The sequence below is a fragment of the Syngnathus typhle genome, linkage group LG3 (assembly GCF_033458585.1).
Source record: "Syngnathus typhle isolate RoL2023-S1 ecotype Sweden linkage group LG3, RoL_Styp_1.0, whole genome shotgun sequence".
Classification (NCBI taxonomy): domain Eukaryota; kingdom Metazoa; phylum Chordata; class Actinopteri; order Syngnathiformes; family Syngnathidae; genus Syngnathus; species Syngnathus typhle.
Genome location: NC_083740.1, coordinates 23,554,764 through 23,577,551, shown reverse-complemented (window position 1 = coordinate 23,577,551; position 22,788 = coordinate 23,554,764).

The following is a 22,788-nucleotide window of genomic DNA, read 5'->3' as shown; positions in this document are numbered from 1 at the left end:
ATTTTTCAACCAATTCAACCCATTCCAACTTTCAACTGTTCATCATTACCTATTCCACAACTTAACAAAAACTTCACATCTTTTATTTTGAAATTCACACCCATTTGCTTTTTCCCTTCTCATTTCCACATTTTTCAACCGATTCAACTCGTTTCAACATCATTCTGCAGCATTCCTTCAATATTTATTCAACTTCTTCACCTTCACACGCAATTCCTTCAGGAATTGCAAATTCTAGTTTATTTTACTCTTTATCCTTCCCGGTTATCATTTTCAACGGTTATCATTTGTAACTTTTGTCATTCGCATTCAACATTCATTACATTAAGCAATTTCCACCACTTTGATTACGCATTCGCATTTAACAAACACATTCATTACATTAACCAATTTCAACCATCACTGAGGTAGGAACCTGATTAGCTCAGTTGGAAACACAATGGCAATGTCAACCTGCGCCAGTTTCCTGTAGTGGGTTCGATTCCCACTTTGGGCGTCATAAATTATTTTACTCTTTATTCTTCCCCCTTATCATTTGTACCTTTTTTGTAACATTTGTAACATTTCATTTTTAACGCTTATCATTTGTACCTTTTTGTAACATGTATTTGTAACATTTTACCATTTATTTCACAATAATTTATTTTCCCTTTCTATTCTTCCCGCTCATCATTTTTAACGCTTAACGTTTGTAAATTAACATCTGCCTTCGCCTTCACACGCAATTTCTTCCGAAATTGCAATTCTAGTTAAACATTGGTTTTGGTCATTTTGCCTGCAATGACTGCGTTTCCTCAGTAGATGGGGAACCGCTCGCCTGCGCATTTACTACCGGAAGCCGTGTCAGAAAGCTCGGTGCACACTCACAAGTGCGTGTACGTACTCAGTAGTACGGACATGGCGCACTCGCGCACTATTTTTATCAGTCCCGAAATTAGAGCGTGGGCTGTGACGACAGCATTCTTGTAATTCGCGCGCTGAGCTTTCAGATACAGTTTTACGCTAAAGCCACCCACAAACCTTGCCCTGGAATCCTTCTATTAAAATGAGTCGCCCAAGGAAAAGCAAAAGAGTGGCCAATTTGGCTCGACATACGCGACGTGACGTTCAACCACATCAACATCAACACGTCACAGATCGAGGTAAACGGACCAACACCTCGGATCTCTCCTAAGAATTGCCACAACAAATTTTACTCCAGACTATGACGGAGACCAACAACACTGTTCCCACTGAAAATGAAGGGGAGGCTCTCAAGTTTGTTGTAAAAAAATGGATTTTGAATATGATTTGTACACATAGCAGGGATTGAAACTAGCGACCATTCTCATTGTCAAACAATGCAGGATGCTCAAGGACATTTATGCACCACCTGTTTGCGACTAATCTTAATCTGTAAAATTCTTAACGCTTACTTTAAGGAAGTGTTTCCCGTTTCCTCGCCTCTGTTACCAGGTGTTTGTGAGTTAAAACTCTGCTCTGATTTTCAGATACCCCTCACTGTGTTGCCGTTTTGATTACTTTATTTGGATGTATGCTTTCACCGATTCTTCAAGATCATGATATATTTGGTCGAATGTTTGCCGTTTGATGTGATCTCATAAAATAAACATCTTTCATTAATCTGACCTGCAGGCACTGAAGTGATGGAGACTGTTATTCATAATAACAGTGTCGTATTTTATGAGAATCACTGATAGCAGGTTTTTAGTGATTTTTTTTTTTTTTTTTAATGCTGTAAATGCATTTGTCTTCAAAAAACTTGTTTGGAATGTCCACGCTTTACTACCTACTAAAGGCCAGAACCTTTTATGCTATGACCTTTCCAGGTCGCTTACATTACTTCACACAAACACCACGTCCATCTGCTCCTGGTTCGGCCCTCCGGTCCAAATTTAGAACCCAGTTCGGCCCGCGAGTCAAAAAGTTTGCCCACCCTTGTTCTACACCAGGGGTGAGCAAACTTAGTCAGAGACTAAGAGCCACATTTTTTACTGTGTCATCGCAAAGAGCCACATCATACACATGAGCACACATGAACACCCCCCCACACACACACAAACCACAAACACGCACACACACACACACACACCCCTCTGCTCAGCCAAATTTATTGTGTGACATTATGTCACGCACCAACATGATAATGACAAATTGAATCCCACAGTACTAAAACCACAGACCAAAGACCACATTTTCAACGATGAACATTGTGTGCATTGTCTCACACAGACAAACTCTCAGTTCAACAAATTCCAAAAACTTACTATGTGTGGCGGGACAGACCATTCGTTTTAGTTTGTCGTTTTCAGGAGACAAGATTTCAATAACGTCACTGAGGCATTTTTAACGAACTCCACTTCATTGTATGGCTTATTACCCCGTGCAATGTTCTAAGCCAGTTGAAACATTGCAAGTGTGACAGTCTCTGAGTGCTTCGTAATTTTTTTGAAAAACTGTACCTACTTTTCTGCCTGACTTTTCAAAGTGTCCAAACTTGTGCTTGCGAAATTCAGTCCCTTTTCCAAAGTCCTTATCGATATTGGCATGAAGTGAGCTGAAGTGGCGCTGACCATTTGAAGCTTTTAAATGCGCTAATGACGTCCGGCATATCAGGCAGAATGGCTTGCCATAGCGTTCAACAAACGTTAACTCTGTTAAAAACGTCCTGTGTTCATCGTCATATATTCGTTTAGCTGTGCATTTTTTCCTTGCCATTTTGGCCGGGTTGACCACCCCTGGGTTAGCGTCTTTTCAGCTTTTCTGGACCTAATGGGCTCCCGTAATCACAGTCGCCATTCATTAAAAAGCCAGCAAAACCAATCGCTCTGTCCTGTGGTCATCGTCATATGTTCGTTTAGCTGTGCATTTTTTCCTTGCCATTTTGAAAGCAAAATTGACACTCCTCAAATGAGTTTGTCCCTCCTCCTTTGCGGGATTTCACTTCACCCGCATGCGCGTTTGACCAAAATTCCATATTGAACTCAAGCGTGTCATATCAACATTCATATCAAATGTTGATATGAACGTAAAAGAGCTGCATGAAACCAGCCAAAGAGCCGCATGCGGCTCGCGAGCCGCGGTTTGGCAAATGTAGAAGTTGGTGTAGAATAACATGTCTGAAGGCCATCGCCTTCACACAATAAAGGACAGGAATAACAATAGTGTGAAGGTCTTCACCTTCACACTAATAATAAAGGACAGGAATAACAATAGTGTAGAAGACCTTCACACTAATAATAATACCGTAATTTTCTGACTATAAGTCGCGTTTTTTTTTTTTTTCACAGTTTGGGTGGGGGGGCGACTTATACTCAGGAGCGACTTATATATGTTTTTTTTCACAAATTTTTACTTGATCATTAACACATCACTTACTTAAAGTTAAAGTCCCAATGATCGTCACACATACATCTGGGTGTGGTGAAATTTGTCCTCTGCATTTAACCCACCCCCATGTGATTTTAATCCATCCCCTGGGGGAGAGGGGAGCAGTGAGCAGCAGCGGTGTCGAGCTCGGGAATCAGTTGGTGATCTAACCCCCCAATTCCAACCCTTAATGCTGAGTGCCAAGCAGGGAGGCAATGGGTCCCATTTTTATAGTCTTTGGTATGACCCGGCCGGGGTTTGAACCCACGACCTTCCAGTCTCAGGGCGGACACTCTACCACTCGGCCACTGAGCTGGATCACAAGTATAGTTGACCACTTGCGCAAGACACGTCAGCAATACAAAGAGTGAGATATCAGTTTTCTTCCCATTAGCTTCAATTCACAGTTTAATCAGCAGTTTCAATCAGCAAATAACAAAATGCGTATTACAGGTAATATTTTATTTCACAACACTTTGCCTTGTTCCTTTCTTCTCTGCTCTTCACTTCAAACACGCTCCATACGAACGCAATGCTCTTGTATCAGACGCTTGCTCGATCACCTGCTCGTTTGCTGTCACAATGTACCCTACACAAATCCGAAACATTTGTTGCGGCTCCGAGTCACGACGAGGGGCAAGTTTTGGTTTCCAAGGGTGTTTTTATTCCTCTTCAACGTCTCTCCCATACAGAGCCGCCTTTTTCACATGTCCGTACGTCACTTTCCTCTCTTTTCATCTGATCGCGGTGGTGCCTTTACGGGCAGTCAGAGAAATCAACGGCAACAAAAAAAAATACATCCAGCCTAGTTAAGACCAAACCAAAGACTATAAAAATGGGACCCATTGCTTCCCTGCGTGTGTGAGGATCATTGGGACTTTAAAAAAAAATAAAAATAAAATTGGGTGCGTATTATACATGGGTACAGGCTTTTTTCCAGCATCAACATGCCATTTTTAGGGTGCGTATTATACATGGGGGCGCATTATACATGGAAAAAAACGGTAGTTTATATATCGTTGTATGGGCCTGTGGAATAATTTGAACTGCGGCGTGGCACACGGCATTGTTGACAAAGGACGATCGATAAAAGACGAGAAATCTGATCGATGGATTTAATGATTTGGAGTGACACAAATGGTTTGATAATATTGTTGTTTATGTGATAGTTATTTAAAATATAGTTTATATATATCGTTGTATGGGCCTGTGGAATAATTTGAACTGCGCCGCGGCACATGGAATTGTTGACAAAGGACGATCGATGGATTTATTAATGAATTGGGGCGACACAGATGGTTTTATAAACGTGTTATTTATGTAATAGTTTTTTTTAAATAACTGAATGTTACGTCAGTCCTGTTCTCAGCTCCTCGTTTGTGTTTGCCACGTTAGCATATCGTATCGTTTAGCCTGTTGTTGCTCGTTCATATCTGTTCTTGGTGTTGGATTTTGTCAAATAAATTGCCCCCCAAAATGCGACTTATACTCCGGAGCGATTCATATATGTTTTTTTTCACTTTTTTGGGCATTTTATGGCTGGTGCGACTTATACTCCGGAGCGACTTATAGTCCGAAAATTACGGTAATAATAAAGGACAGGAATAACAATAGTGTGAAGGTCTTCACCTTCACACTAATAATAAAGGACAGGAATACCAATAGTGTGAAGGTCTTCACCTTCACACTAATAATAATAATAAAGTGAATGGTGTAGAATAACATGATTGAAGGCCATCGCCTTCACACAATAATAATAATAAAGTGAATGGTGTAGAATAACGTGTGAAGGCCATCGCCTTCACACAATAATAATAACGTGAATGGTGTAGAATAGCATATGTGTGAAGGGCATCGCCTTCACACAATGAGAATCAGTCAACCTTCGAGCAGCGAGGTCAACCTCAATGGCCATTATTGATGCTATACTGTAGATTGCAAACAGCATAGAAGGAGCGGGGTTATTTATTGACTTAAAGAAAATCTAAATAATTACAACAGTTTTGTGATGGCTTTGTCTTTATTACACATATAAACAAATACAATAAACAGATACTTTCAAGTTTTAATCATTAATTACACCATTATAGCTCAGACATTTATCTAAACACAAATAATTAGTGACGACCCCACAACTATCGAAACATCAATGATATAAGCTGGGTGACATAATCGTCCTTGACATTGGTACATAATGTAAACATTAGCCTAAGTGCAACTCAACGTGGCCGCATTGATCGTAATTTACGCTCCGTTTCCCCCCCAAATCTAGAGGCAAAACATTGTTCTCTCGCTGCTCCCGGTGTTGTGCTTGATTTGGTTCCCCCGTGAGATCTTGTTCCCCCTGCCGCGGTAGCGCGCACGCCTTATTTGGAAAGCGAAAAACCGATGTCGTACGGCGTCAGCACTATGTTGTTTTCAATAAAAACATGAAGAACTCACGTTTGCGTCAGTCAATTCTAATTTTTATAAAGGATTATTCTCATTTGATGTCTTTAAATTCATCCGCGTTCTGCCATTGAAGCAGGGTGCATTCAAAGACCAGTCGTACAGACGGAACACTCATTCACTTCACCAAAACGCAACAATATAATTACGTGAGCTCTTTGCATAAACCTCAATGTAAAGAAACTCCTCTTTTTGGGTACAGGCTACAAGGAGTACATATTTCAAAGGAGACTTTATACTTAATTGTGATCATCATTCATCCATCCATCCATTTTATTTTATTACTCAGGTATTTTCAAACCAAATTAATATTGTTGCATTTATTAATTTGCTTTAACATGACAGCGCAATATAATTAAAAGCTGACACTATAGCAATGTCAAACGTGTTCATTTAAGAAAAAGCCACACACGTTTTGTGATCAAATCTTTCATAACGAGAATGATTTGAGTGAATTGATTTTACAATTTTTAGCCCCCCCCCCCACCACCATCTGTCACTTTGCTTGGGACAAAAGGAGCCTTAAGAACTGAAATTTCTTCTCAATTATTCATTCAAAACAATTCACTCAAATCATTCTCGTTATGAAAGATTTGATCACAAAACGTTTCCGTCTATACGACTGGTCTTTGGATGCTCCCCGCTTCAATGGCAGAACGCGGATGAATTTAAAGACATCAAATAAGAATAATCCTTTATAAAAATTAAAATTGACTGAGGCAAACGTGAGTTCTTCATGTTTTTATTGAAAACAACATAGTGCTGACGCCGTACGACATGGGTTTTTCGCTTTCCAAATAAGGCGTGCGCGCTCCCGCGGCAGGGGAGAACCGCGGCTGGTTCTTCCAGCTTGGCTGCGCCCGGGGCATTGTGGGTCTTGTACGTGCACGCACGCAGGCTGGCAGGCGCGGGCTCGCACGCAACAACTAAATTTGTCTTCATAACAAGCAAGCAGGGCTGTGGACAGTATTCCTACGCGCATTCTCAGCAGCATGATGAAAATAAAATGGAACGTATTTTTTTTATTGTCGGACTCAAAATCAGCACCGAGTCCGAGTCCGGCAAAAATGACAGAGTCCGACCGAGTCCGGGTCTGAGTCCACAGCCCTGGATTAAATAAAACATACCGGTAAAAGTCACTGAGACGCGGCGGTAACACAGCAGCAACACGGTAGCACAGCACTAACAGGGCTGTTTAATAAAGCATACAAGTAAAAGTAAAAAAAAGAGCTTCATCATCTTCATCTTCCTCCTGTGCATTGAAACCATCGAAGTCTTCCGATTGGAATAATAGCATTAGTTATCCTCTGCCACACACTTTCTCAGTATCTCTTTCGTCGTCGGTTTTATGCATTTCTTCTAGCATTTTCCATGATGAGGGTCTGTTCATGCTAATTTTGTTCATGCACGAAGCGCTAAATTACATTAAACTAGCGAGCGACACCTATAGCTCCAGAGTAGACGGGACCACGAAATAAAGAAAAGGGTGACGCAACACAACGTCATCAACATCGACTGCCTTTAGCTTAAAAGCGGCATCATATGCATTTCTTTTGTCCCCCATAATGACGGTTTGTGTATAAAAGCTTCCTTTCAGTATTGTCCGTCTTGATCTCGTTCTGTCTCTTCTTTGTGTGAATTATACAGCACTAATTGCCTGGCGAATGGACATGCGATCAACGCACCACTTTTCTTCCCAGTGACTGTGTCACATATCCCTCCACCCACCAAAGCAGTGCCGCACAACAGCGGTCCACAGCCTTTTTACGAGTGTATAAAAGTGATCAAGTCATCCCAAAAATCACAGAAGAAATCCTATATAAGCCGCAGGGTTAAACATTTTGGGAAAAGGTTGCGGCTTATAGTCCGAAAGTTACGGTACTTTTTGTATTACCGTATTGGACTGATGCAAATATGTTACAAATTAATTGTTACAAGAAATCAAGAACCTCACTGCTACTCTACTACAGTTTTGTTGAATGGGGTGTGGGAATACATAAGCATGTCTTCTTCCTACTCCTTTTTGATCTGAAATACTATTACAATCATATTCATATTTAGTTGTTTTTTTCTTTTCTGCCCGAAATAAAAATATTCAATTAATCAATAGACATAATTTCCCTTTGTTACGTTCTACCATAAATAAAACTGACATGTCACTCACCACAGGAATAAAGCTGTAAGATTTCCTCCTCACTCCAAAAGAGTGCTTTTTTACTGTCTTTGAGCTATGTCATGTAGGTTTACTTCTGCTTGTGTATTTCCAGCTGTGTTTGTAATTCCACTAAAGTTTATGCAGTCTGTGAAATAAGGGTATTTCTCACCTTTTTTGCAAACCAAAGGCTTTCTTAAATGGTGTTATATTATCTTTACTTTTCCAAACTTTTACTTTTTAAAAAAAAAAAAACTCTTCCATTTGTGTCTGCAGCTACACCAAGAAAAAAGTTAAGGATACACCCAGAAGGATGCCACTCCTCCGGGAGGGGATTACGTACCAATAGGAGAGGACTGTTCAAAGGAGGATCGACCCACAGAGGAAGCAGGGATGCCCTTGTGAATTCTAGTACTTTTTCCATCCTCAAGATCAAGGCTGGGAGGAGGAAAGGGATGAGATTTAGGGGTGGTTCAAGGATGCAGCAAAGAGGTGGTTCTAGTGAGGAATCTGATGGCGATGAAGAGGAAGGGGATGACAGTGGGCAGGGAGACCAAGATCAGCGTCCTCATAGGTGTAAGCGATCCAGAATTGATAATGAGGAAGATGAGGACAGTGAGAAACAGGAATTTTACCCAGAGGATGAGGACATGGGCCAAGAAGAAGAAGGACCCTGGGATTCTGACCCAGAACCACCAGTGCTCCTGATGTCTGATCTGAATGATGATATACTTTGTGGCTCCTACCTGACTGTGACTCTACAATGTCCAGACATTACCAATAAAACATCTGGTAGGTACATAAAACGCAATATAATATTTTTTCTCTAAAGTAAAGAAGTACTAGTTCATCAAACATACGTATTCCAGTAAATTAGAATATTTTGGGAATCTCTATTTATTTCAGTAACTATTTTAGAAAAGTGCCAACACTGGTTGGCCATCTTGGGAGAGACTGCTTTGATGCGCTGTAGTGTATACCGTAATTTTCGGACTATAAGTCGCGTTTTTTTTCATAGTTTGGGTGGGGCGACTTATAATATGGAGCGACTTGTATGTGTTTTTTTTCAGAAATTTTCCTCCTCAATAGAAAACGCGAAACCGCAATAAACGAACCGCGATGTAGCAAGGGATTACTGAAATTTGAATTTCAAGTGACGTCAGCAGCGCGACGCGGCGTGACGTGACGCGGCGGTTCTTTACATAAAGGACAAAGATTGATCACGGGATGACAAAGGACCCCACGTACTACCGGCATTATTAGCGGCTTTGTTTCTAAGTGACACAGCGGACGAAGAGTTTGAAGGATTTAAGAATTTGGAGTGACACAGAAGGTTTGAAAAACTATTATGGCTTTTACGCACGGGAGCTCTGTTTCACCTCCGTGGATGGAAGTCTGGGGCCGGCGCTCGGCCGGGTGGCTGTCCAGGGACGGTGGATGGGGCTCGCCGTCGACGGCGCACACACATTGTTGACAAAGGACGATCAATGGATTTAATGAATTGGAGTGACACAGATGGGTTTTATTAACGCGTTATTTATGTAATAGTTTTTTGAATAACTTTACGTCATTTTACGTCAGGGCCGTTCTCAGCTCTTCGTTTGTGTTTGTAACGTTAGCATACCTATCGTTTAGCCTGTTGTTGCTCGTTCATGACTGTTCTTGGTGTTGGATTTTGTCAAATAAATTGCCCCCCAAAATGCGACTTATACTCCGGAGCGATTCATATATAAGGCCCTTCATGAGACTGTCAGAGCCCTGGAGAGCTCCATCAGTGACCGGCTTCGTCACCCACGATGCACCACCGAGAGGCATCGCAGGTCCTTCCTCCCTGCTGCCATCAGGCTGTACAACCAGGCACTGTAGCTAACGGACAATAATAACACACAAATAATGTGCAATAACTATATGTGCAATCATATGTGCAATATCTGCCTACCTCACATTCTTTTTACCTGCCTTTTTTGCACTGTTTTTTTTTTCTTTCTTCCTTCCTCTGCACTATTTTTTATATAATATACATATATTTTTTTATCACCACTGTATATTGTATATTGTGTATATACTGTCTATATTTTTTAATTATATATACATTTTACTTTTTTAAATCCTTTACCCCCTTCCCCGCATGCGTGTGTATGTGAGTGTGTATATGTTAAGTGCACTGCTGCTAACACAGAAGTTTCCCCATTGAGGGAATAATAAAGGATTATCTTATCTTATCTTATAACGATATATAAATTATATGTCAAATAACTATTATATAAGCAATAATATTATCAAACCATCTGTGTCACTCCAAATCATTAAATCCATCGATCGTCCTTTATGTCAACAATGCAGGCCGGGTGTGCGGCGCTGACGGCGGTTGCACTTCAAAATATTCCACAAACCCATATAACCATACATAATTTATATATCAAACAACTATCATATAAGCAATATTATTATCAAACCATTTGTGTCACTCCACATCATTAAATCTGTCAGGTTTATTTCAATGACTGAATAACTATTAAGAGAAGAGCAACAGCAAACAAACCACAAGTGAGACAGAATATTAAGTCTTTTCTCGCGAGGAGAACGATAGAGAGAGGAAACTCGGTTACAATCTCCATCAATTCTGAGTTCTCCCTCCACGTGCTCCTCTATTTAATGTTTTGGTTGCCCTGGTTACAGAGGCGTTGCTACACTAAAGGGAGGGAAGATTGTGTCTGTAGCAACGTTGATTAGCTAAGGAATGTAGTGTGGTGTGAATTAGCACTTCATTGTCGGCCCGTGACCCCCGCAGAGTTTGTCCATCTGTTCTTCTCCAGTTGTTGGCCGAGTCGTCCTCGAGTGTGATCAGATAACTTGAATTGCCGCTTTTCCTGTGGAACAATGCAACTAAACCTTGGCTAGACTTTATCTACTTAGTAAATTAACACTCAATAACAATGAGTGACTTGTCCTAAACACTTGAACAAGACTTGAGTAAATATGGGATAACTTGTACGCAACCACTTCAAACTGTGTTTAACACTTAATAAAGAAAAACAGTTCTGATCAACAACAATCTATGAACCAAACCTACAGTTAACCAAAAGGAATGGAGTTTCTTTCAACCAAATAAGAACATTTCGCCTATGCAAATAAGCTCTGCTCATTGTTAGTGAAGGCCTCTTACAGGAACAAAAACACACAGATAACATAAGGACAGGAAGGACACATATGGCTGACAGGGATCAAAAGACTTCCCTGTCACTAAAGAGAAAGAACTTAGATAAAAGGAAAGCCATAAACTCGTAAAGACAAGGCCTACAGGTCTGGCAGGCCAAGGCTTCACTTAAATTATTCCATCATTTCCCCCCTGTTTATCACATATTTGCTCAATCTTTACATTACCAAAAACAACCACTTCTCTTGATCTTCAGTTGTCGGATCACAAGTATGGCACAAATAAGTTTACACCGAAAAAGGATAAATGTTGCGATATTATCATTCGGAAACACACAGATCTGGGAAGAAGTCTGTAAACTCAAGTGCAAAAACTGAATCATCATCATCATTATCATCAACATGCTGGTGTTCAGACATTAGCCATACCCGGGCCATCTTGTCGTCCATGGGCGAGATTGCTGTAGTGATAAGACGATTAAACAGAGCACGGAGACATGGAATACAACAACATCCACACAAGGTGAGTATAGCAGTAATTGAGGACACAAGGGCTTATACTTCCCAAAAGCAGCCATCCACTTGTTGTGCTCTTTCATCAATCACCTTCGTCAGGCTCCCATCAGGGGCGGTGTCATTCTGGATGAAGGTGCAGCATTGTTCCCTGAACATTGCGCAGACCCTTCCTTTCCCAGACAACAACATAAGAAGAGCATTGCGGTTCTGGATTGACATTAGAGAAGGCGTGGCTAGCTGTTCGTGCACTGCCTCAAGTCCCGCTTGTGTCCGTTTGCCCAATTTCTGCATGTTGCAATGGATGTAATTTATCCTGTCAACGTTCTTGTTCATCGTCCACCAGCAGCAAATGGAGGACTCCAATCCCGCTTCAAAGTCAAAGTCAAAGTCAGCTTTATTGTCAATCTCTCCACATGTCACAACACACAAAGAGACCGAAATTACGTTTTTCTCTATCCCACGGTGACGAGACACATAACACGATAGACATACATGACAATTTGGTCAATTAAGTCTTATTAATCAGGAACTCCTCTGGGGACTCTAATTGCATCAATTTCAGTCAGATCATCGTCGCCTCTCAAATTTAAAGACATTATGTTTTTGTTTTTTCCAGCTTTTTCCCAGATCTTGGCATGTCGGTACATATATAATTTTGGTTGACTACAGTCTCTAAAAGCAATGGTTTCTTTTCTTTTTCTTCCATTTAACGGATATTATACAGAACACTCTGTCGCACATTTCACAATCAGTAAACAAACTATCCACATTCATTTTCGAGATATTGATTCCATTCTTTAACATTTACAGCAGTTGTTGACAAACTATTATTTCTTTACATAACGTTTTTGCCACTGTTAAGGCATTCAGTGTTTATTTTGAAGCCAATTCAATCAATTTTTAGAATGCATCTATTATGACCAGGCATTATAACCCTGTGGATTGTGTTAAGCACATCCCTTTTCTGCCCAAATTAATATTTCTAAAAAGGTGCATATTTTTTGGGTCCTTAGGTGTCCCTAAGTACGAATATGCCGCGCTTTTTTGGTTATGACGTTGCGTATATGAAATATGCGGCATCTATATATAGACTATGTGCTGATACGTGCACAAAAATCGAAGCATTCTGACGATTTGAGAGTGTAGCGTCATGTAATTTATTTGAATGTTCAGAGTTAGTTGTGTTTTACACGTAACAGCTGTCTGCAACATGAAAGGGACCATTTCCACAATTTTCAATGGGCGTGCATGTGCAACGGCGGCCGTCATCCCCAGGGTATGGGGACCAGCCGTAAGAAAATGCCAAAGTTTCTATGAACACATGTGGCTTTCATAGCCGTATTTATTTGAGACAAACTTTCAACAACAAACTTTCAAACTTGCGGTACCATAAACGCAGATATAAACTGTAACTCAGCAGTGATGATGGTCAGCCTTGCGCCGCCACTTCCGGTCAGAAAACGGATCACGCGACCAGTGCTTCTCACACATTTTATTCCGGCTGGTGGTAAGCACGGAAACACTTCACAGTGCACAGTGCCACGCGGCACTTGGAGCACGCACTGGACGGACGCGACTTGCAAGTCGGCAGTGCGCACTTTCGGCCTTGCGCCGCCACTTCCGGTCAGAAAACGGATCACGCGACCAGTGCTTCTCACACATTTTATTCCGGCTGGTGGTAAGCACGGAAACACTTCACAGTGCACAGTGCCACGCGGCACTTGGAGCACGCACTGGACGGACGCGACTTGCAAGTCGGCAGTGCGCACTTTCGGCCTTGCGCCGCCACTTCCAGCCAGTGCTCCACGGTGTCGAAGCGGGAGTCATCGGCAACTGCGCACACGCGCGGTCTGCCCGATCTCCGAGCTCGAGTGGCGCCTGGTGCTGCAACCAGAGTTCGGGCCACCTCGCGTCGGAACTCCAGCAGAGACATCCCGCCGTGCTCATCCAGCCGGTGCAGCACCCATGCGTTGAAGACGGCCGCGTCCAGCATCCAAGTGAATATCGGCCACCACCACTTCTTCCGGCGCATGTTGATGCGGTAGAGCTTGATGCTCTGGTCGGCGCGGTCCGTGCCGCCCATGCTGCGGTTGTACAGCTGGACAACAAATGGCTGGTCCACGTCCACCTTCTTCTTCTCCTGCCTTGACCAGCGTGACACCTTCTGCAGAGGATGCTCAGCGGCGAGGGTGGAGGCGATGGTGACCACGGCGTTATCCTTCCACCGAGTGAGCGCAATCTTGTTTGCCGTGTCGTACACGACAGACACGGCACCACGCGGCTTCCTCTTCATAGCCTTCTGATCTGTGATCGGGCAAGAGCGCGGGATGCGGTTTTCTCGGATCGTCCCCGTGCAAGCGTAGCCCCGCCTGCGCAGCTCTGCAACTAGCGGGAGGCCGGTGAAATAGTTGTCTATGTAGATGCGCAGCGGAAGTGCACGCACAGCATCGGGGAGGTTGTCCAGAAGTCGAAGGAGCGTGCCACCGCCCTTGCCGAACTTGCGTTCCACTTCAGAGGCATCTACACTCGCCCCCTGGTAGATGTCGAAGTGGAGCAGGAAGCCGTTGGTCCCACTGTTCAGGCACCAGGCCTTGTAGCCGAACCGCACCGGCTTGTTTCGGATTGCTTGCTTGCATCCATGTCTTCCAAAGTATTCAATCATTGCCTCGTCCAGATCAAGATTGCAGTCCATTGGATACGCCTCCCCGAACCGAGCGTTGAGGATGTCCATCATGGGACGCAGCTTTGTCATCCGGTCGCTGCTGTTCTGGCGCGTGTTGTCGGCACAGTGAATGTAGCGGATGATCTCCTCGAACCTGTTGCGTGACATGGCCCCAGCGACGAGGGCGCAATGGAGATCTTCATCTGTGTTCCAGTAGTGTCGGCGACTGGGGAGCTGGTGGTAACCCGACAGCAGCAAGATCCCCACCACGCGCTTCAATTCTCCGATGGTGAGCTGGAAGTTGGAGTCAGTCACCGCCGCATACTTGATGGTCTCTCGAAGAAGGTGAGGATATAAATCAGAAAGGAAGAACTCCAGCTTCTGAACTGCGCTCTTTCCAACCAAAATTGTGGGGACGGCGAGAGGCCTGGCGTCCGGGAATTTTGTCAGGCGCGTTTTACTGTTGGTCCAATTGTAGTCCAACGCATCTTTCTGCGAGCGTTTCTTTGAGGAGGAGGCCTGTTGGGGCTCCTCTTCTTCCTCAGTGTCGCAGTCTTCCTCGCCCGTGTCTTCGTCAGACTCGAAACTGACCACGGGTGGAGCAATAAAGATTTTATCCACAACTGCGTCCTCATCTTCGATTGCATCGAAGACCTCCATCGCCGACTTTGTACCCATAGACGCGGAAAGTCTATGTATAGATGTTTCGCATAAAACAATACATAGAGGAAATACGTTCATCACTGCAATCACATATGTCAATAACCATTATATGATAATTGTTCCCTAAAAGTTTCACCCTGCTATCTCTAGTCTATCATAATTTCCCGGAGCTCACCTTTTTGCATCTTCCATCGTGAATCGCGATCGTCTGGCTTCGCTCACTTAGCATGTGTGACTCATAAACCGGGAAAATGGCAGCGGTTCCGGGTTCGACAGGTCAAAGGTTGGTTATAACCGGATACAATCGGCACAAATGCTTGTCGTCATTTGACGGCGCCGGAAGCTGCAGAAATTGGAGCGTCTACATATAGACTAAAGGCTGAAACAATTTTTTTTATTTTTTTTCATAAACGTTTTGAATATGAATCAAATTCATATGTTGTATAAAGCTGACTGAACTGCCCCATTATCCCTCCTCTTGAGCCATGCGACACACAACCATGGCTCAATATTGCTGCCCGCTTGTATAGGTTTTTTGGAGGATAGGTCAGTCTTCTGGTCATTTATAGATACCATTCTCCACTCTTGCTCCTCTTTTCGTCCATAATTGAATTTCAGTCGATGGATTTTGTCGCTGCACATCTTTAAAAATGTTTCAGTAATTTAATCTGCTTCTTCTGTGTATAAAATTTGAAGCGTCTTTTGCACTACAGCTATGCAGTTCTGTCTGCAAGCTTGTTACGTCTTGGCACCTTATCAGTCTCGTGTAAGCCCTGCACAGTGCACATAGCTATATGTCGTGGCAATTGGACTGCTTCCACAACTAGCTTAGTTGTAGTTTCTTGTAGTTTCTTTTCAATCAGTTTCTCATCGTTTATCACAAGAATCTTAGTAATTTGAACAAAAGTCAAAAAGTATGTTTTATTTTACTCAATTGTACGATTTAGAGAATCCATATGTAGTAAAGCGTTGTATTACTATCATCTTCATTTAATTTTGACACACCTTTCAAAATGCTTCTCAGTGTCCCAGTGCACACATGTTTTGCGTGTAACTGGTTGTCTCAACCCGTGTTCCACATCCTAATCTTTCCTCCCTCCAGGTGTCAAACCAATCAAGATAAAGATAAAAAACAACAAAATAACCGCCAGCAAATTAATATAACAGTCAATTGTTGTTGCTTCTTAACTTTAACTAACTCAATCACTCTCTTATTCTCAAATGTAAAAACTTGTGTAGTCTTTACACAACCAATCGACTATTTCTTCTAAATTTAGCTTTGAAATGTTATTTAATAATTTTGCTTCATCCAATTCCAGAAAGCAAGTTCTTTCCATCTTTCAAATTTTGTTTCATCAGGGCTAGGCATTAATGCAGTGTGGACCAGTTTCTGCCCACAAAAAATTGCTTGCCTTTCTTTTCTTCTTATTTTCACAAAATTGCTTTTGTTTTGCGGTGCAAATCATATAGACTACAATCTAGCAAATTCTTTTGTGCACCTACATTAGCCAATTTTAACACATAACACTGACAGCACACAGACAACACAAAAACTTACAGCAGAGACACAGCTCACAAACAATACAAACAAACAACGCTGCGCAAACGTCATCCTCTATTTTGACGTTTTGGTTATACTTTTGTTTTCTCATCAGTGCCTTTTATCCTTCATGCAAATATTGTCACATCTTCCTTAAGCATCACTCTCTGAGAAAATCACACTGTCCCTGCTTCGCCTGCAGCCACAGCACCCCTCGTGCGAGGGGTGGGGGCGCAGCATCAATGTTGATTGGTCACAGGCTGGCCATTTCCTGCAACAACCATGATGCCGGCCCACCGCCCACACGAGCATAGCAAAGGCCCACGCGGACAGCCCCGCCTCGCGACAACGCGCGAGCGCAGGCACGCTTATCAGTTTCACCTTCTCAAAGGGCAGGCCAACTCTGCTGTTGCCCTCCCCCATCATGTTCACCTTCAACATCTTTCAGTCTTCTACACAACATTTGCTGTCTCTTATTCCCATCCTATCAAGCCACCGTTCTCGTAACTCTCTGCCACACACGCCTTATTTTCTCTATTGCACACACCTCGCTCATCTCAGTTTCTCCAACCAACTTAAACACCATCATCCACTCCTCAATTTCCCTATTATTGCTCAACAGCCTCCAGAACAGTCTCCATTACTGATTTCGTCCATAGAACACACATCTCACACGCACTCATACGCACACCCATTCATGAGGATCCTCTGCGCGCACACGCACACACACACAAAAGGATGACGCACAACATATAAGAACACATAGAAGCACTAAGAACACCTTTTTGCTCGTCATCTGATGACAGCACAAAATGTCAAAATGAGGATGCTTTCTCAGAACAGGAGTCAACGTGAACTCCACTAACAAATGACAGGACCTGGTTCATGTTTTGTTTAAAAAACTTAGAAGAAGGACTACAAAAGGAGTCAGGCCCAACTTGAGTCCAATCAGAAGCCGCCAGTGCATCTCTGGCCATAAATCCCAAACTCTGCCATGTGGCCGTAAAAGGCCGAAACAATGAGATGTGGAGCGGAGTGGGAGACATGAGCAATTTCTGCACCTCAGAGGGAGCCGGCCCTATGACAACACAGGCACGGCTTTCACCATCATGCAGGAGGAAAGATGTCTTCAAGGAGGCAGGCGTATCAGCCTCAAGCATGTTCTCGTAGTTGTGATCAGGACCAGGCGTGTTTTTATGCCACATGGTTACGTGCAGGTTGGTTGGGTCCATCGCCTGTTCAGGGCAGCGCAACAGGGTGCCTGCCTGGGCTAAAAGAGGGGTTCCAAACTGCACAACTTCTGCGTCAGTCAAATCCAATGAATAGAAATAATAGCAATGAAACTGGCCAAAAATCTGTAATTGATGTCGCCTTTTGACAACGATTTTGTCATTAATGGGCACAAGGGAAAGACTAAGTGCAGTGAGAGCATCTCTTCCTAGCAAATTAACAGGGCAATTGGGCATCAGCAAAATGGGAATGCAACAACTTCCCCCTTCTGGGTCCCGTATCCAGACTGGACGAGACTGGGGTACTGGGGTTGTCACACCATTTGCCGCTCTCACCCAGAAAGTCTTTCCTCCTTCTCGCACATCAGCAGGTATGTCGCGACATGTGGTCACACACGCGCCTGAGTCACACAAAAACGTTATGGGAGTCCCATTTACCATCAAAGTTATCAAAGGTTTGTTCATCAACAAGTCCTGAATGTTCAAATCTACATCAGCAGGTGGAGCTGTCGCCAGGACAGTCTTTTCAATTTTCTGTTGACCATCGGTTAGTCATAAGGGAGGATCAGCTTGACCCTTATGGGGATTTGGACAGTATTTTGCTATATGGCCCTCTTTGCCACATGACCAACAAAGAGGAGGTCGAGAGTCATATCGCTTTGACTGACCCTGGGCGGGCTGGGCGTTTAGGTCATAATCGAGCGCACCACGATTATACCCCCCTCTGCCTCTGCCACGGAAATTCTCACGACCGCGCCCTCTCTGGCGTGGTTCGAAGGTTCTGTTTTGATAAAACACCTCAGATGAATCATCATTTGCAAAAAAGATGGCGGCCACTTTCCCTTTTTCTTTTCCCTTTTTTAAATTGACAACCTTTTCAGCGTGTATAGCATGATCAATAAATTGTGGCAATGTAGAGGTAGGGAAAGTAATCATGTGTTTAGCAACCCAGCTTTGGATTGCTGGTCGTGAATTTGCATGTAGAGCATTTTTGAGTTGTTGGTTATAGACATCAGTACCAGGCTCCAAACCACTATTGGCTTTGAACACCTTCTTCAATCTGTGTCTATAATCTTCAAACAACTCATCCTCTTTTTGTTTGGTTCGGCCAATATCTGTATAATTTGCTCTACGTTGAAATTTTATTTTGATCCTACCCAATAGTTGGTCAATTTGAGTTTTCAATGGCACCCCATTATATTGTAATGGACGGCCTTGGTCATCAAAAGGATTCCACCCGCCCTTGACACTGGCCCAATCTTTGGTCAAGGTTGCCATAAAAACCTGCTGCACTTCATCACCTCTCAAGTTATAGGAAGCAATGAGTTGTATTATGTCGGTGCAGTATTGTTCAACGTCTTCAGAAGGCAATGCTATTCCTTCTGTAGCTGATTTTACATCAGCTTGTGTCCATGTTCTGTATACTAAAATTGTGGGGCCCCCGTCATCATGAGGATTTGCTACTTGAATTATTGGGTAAGCGTCAGCTACTTCCGCTCCCATGTAGCCTGGGCCGCAGCTCGCCGCGGGGGCTGAGGGAGAGGGAGCTTCTGACTTCACGCGGCTCCGCGTCACCATGGCATGAGCAGAATCACTATATTTTGGAGGATCACCTGCGCTTGACAATTTGGGGTACAAAGTCGGAAAGGATGGTTCGCTTTGGCATCCCACAAAGCCTTTCTTTGTAATTTGATCATCCTTTTCATCTTCATTTATCACACCCTCAGCTACGGCCCTCAAGCGAGGCCGCGCTGATGTCGTTTCATCATCTTCCTGCCTATGCAACAACAAGCTCTCTTTGGATTTTTCTTCACTCCCCTTATTCTTTGGTTATCCATTTGTCAAGATATTTTACATTTTCTGGGTCGACCCATGCCATTAATTTCCAATCCTTGCATTTTAGTTCATGTCGGGGTAGGGACTTTCGCTTACTATTTAAGTTTCCCATGGTTTATTTTTCTAAATTTTGGAGTTGGTAGTTTGAACGGCACCTACAGTGTCCTAAAACCAACTTTATTCACAGGACAGTGGTTAAAAATTCAATGTGTGGTAAGTCTCCTTTCACCTCCCCCGAAAGAGTTGATGTCTCTGCACCCACACAAAGCCACCGTTTACAATCCTGTGTGTTTATATAGAGGAGCGCTCAAATGAGATCATTCTCAGTCAAACCGTTCACAAGCATACCACGCGCGTTATTTTTTTTAAGAACAGAGGAGTCTGCCCCTCCTGCTGCGGAATTTAACTAACATAAAACGTTAGGGGGCTCCACATCCGCCCCTGCAGAATTTAACTGTTTCTAGTTGTACTTGATAGGGTCTAGAATCCTCAAGGTTTTTTTGTTTTGTTTTTTTAATAACAGAGGAGTCCGCCCATCCTGCTGCAGAATTTAACTAGCTTGAAAGCTAGGGGGCTCCACATCCGCCCCTGCGGAATTTAACTGTTTCTATTTAGTAGAATTACCGTTTTTTTCCGTGTATAGTGCGCAAAATTTTACTAATTTATTGTCCTAAAATCCGGGGTGCGCATTATACATGGGTACAAAAAAAAAAAAAAAAAAAAAATTTTTTTTTTTTTTAATTTTTTTTTTTTTTTTTTTTTTTTTTTTTTTAAGTCCCAATGATCGTCACACACGCAGGGAGGCAATGGGTCCCATTTTTATAGTCTTTGGTATGGTCTTAACTAGGCTGGATGTAATTTTTTTTGTTGGCGTTGATTTCTCCGACTGCCCGTAAACGCACCACCGCGCTTCGTGCGCGCACGGGACAGCAAACGAGCAGGTGATCGAGCAAGCGTCTGATACGAGAGCATTGCGGTCGCATGGAGCGTGTTTGAAGTGAACAGCAGAGAAGAAAGGCAAAGTGTTGTGAAATAAAATGCACAGAACGGATGCGCAAGACACGTCAGCTATATAAAGAGCGAGAGTTGTTTTCTTCCTATTAGTTTCAATTCACAGTTTAATTAGCAGTTTCAATCAGCAAATAACAAAATGCGTATTACAGGTAATATTTTATTTCACAACACTTTGCCTTGTTCCTTTGGTCTCTGCTGTTCATCCTAAAACACAAAGGCGCTCTTTAAGCAATGCGACAGTGAGCGCCCGGCGCGCTGCGGTTGCGCGACCGCACCAAATTAAGCTCCCTGCGCAGTGCGCACTGAGGTCCACTTAAATTTTAGAAAGTACATCAGGACTTTAAAAATATCTTCTAAATTTCAGCGACGGCTCTGTCACAATAATCGGCCAGCCCGGTGCAGTTGGGCGGTCGGCGGCGCGCTACGGTTGAGCGTTCTCTCGCACGCTCTCTCTCTCGCTCTCTCTCGCTCTCGCACACACGCAAACCGGATATCATACGGAGGCCGCCATTACAGATGCGTAGAACGGATGAGCAAGACACGTCAGCTATATAAAGAGCGAGAGTTCAGTTCTCTACCTAAATCCGTATTACAGGTAATATTTTATTTCACAACACTTTGCCTTGTTCCTTTCTTCTCTGCTGTTCACTTCAAACACGCTCCATGCGCACGGAGCGCGGTGGTGCGTTTACGGGCAGTCGGAGAAATCAACGCCAACAAAAAAAATTACATCCAGCCTAGTTAAGACTATACCAAAGACTATAAAAATGGGACCCATTGCCTCCCTGCGTGTGTGACGATCATTGGGACTTAAAAAAAAAAAAAAAAAAAAAATTAAAATTTTTTTTAAAAAAAATTCATAAAAATTCGGTGCGTATTATACATGGGTACAAGCTTTTTTCCAGCATCAGCATGCCATTTTTAGGGGTGCGTACTATACATGGGGGCGCACTATACACGGAAAAAAACGGTAATATTCCTACTCACGGTCTGCTGATTCTCTTCCTCGGAAGATCTCGTCAACCCTCCCGGTGTCCAGCCGGACTGATCGAGACAGTCCCGTCAAAGGGCTTTTGTTTACCTCGGCCGAGGATTTTCGCCTGTGTCGAAGAGCCCGCTGGAACCGTTCAGGGCGTGTTGAGATCCCGGACGAGCCCCCAATTTCTGTCAGGTTTATTTCAATGACTGAATAACTATTAAGAGAAGAGCAACAGCAAACAAACCACAAGTGAGACAGAATATTAAGTATTTTCTCGCGAGGAGAACGATAGAGAGAGGAAACTCGGTTACAATCTCCATCAATTCTGAGTTCTCCCTCCACGTGCTCCTCTATTTAATGTTTTGGTTGCCCTGGTTACAGAGGCGTTGCTACACTAAAGGGAGGGAAGATTGTGTCTGTAGCAACGTTGATTAGCTAAGGAATGTAGTGTGGTGTGAATTAGCACTTCATTGTCGGCCCGTGACCCCCGCAGAGTTTGTCCATCTGTTCTTCTCCAGTTGTTGGCCGAGTCGTCCTCGAGTGTGATCATATAACTTGAATTGCCGCTTTTCCTGTGGAACAATGCAACTAAACCTTGGCTAGACTTTATCTACTTAGTAAATTAACACTCAATAACAATGAGTGACTTGTCCTAAACACTTGAACAAGACTTGAGAAAATATGGGATAACTTGTACGCAACCACTTCAAACTGTGTTTAACACTTAATAAAGAAAAACAGTTCTGATCAACAACAATCTATGAACCAAACCTACAGTTAACCAAAAGGAATGGAGTTTCTTTCAACCAAATAAGAACATTTCGCCTATGCAAATTAGCTCTGCTCATTGTTAGTGAAGGCCTCTTACAGGAACAAAAACACACAGATAACATGAGGACAGGAAGGACACATATGGCTGACAGGGATCAAAAAACTTCCCTGTCACTAAAGAGAAAGAACGTAGATAAAAGGAAAGCCATAAACTCGTAAAGACAAGGCCTACAGGTCTGGCAGGCCAAGGCTTCACTTAAATTATTCCAACAAAATCCATCGATCGTCCTTTATGTCAACAATGCCGGGTGCGCGCCGCTGACAGTGGTTGCACTTCAAAATATTCCACAGGCCCATATAACTATATATAAATTATATATCAAATAACTCATATAAGCAATAATATTATCAAACCATTTGTGTCACTCCAAATCATTAAATCCATCGATCGTC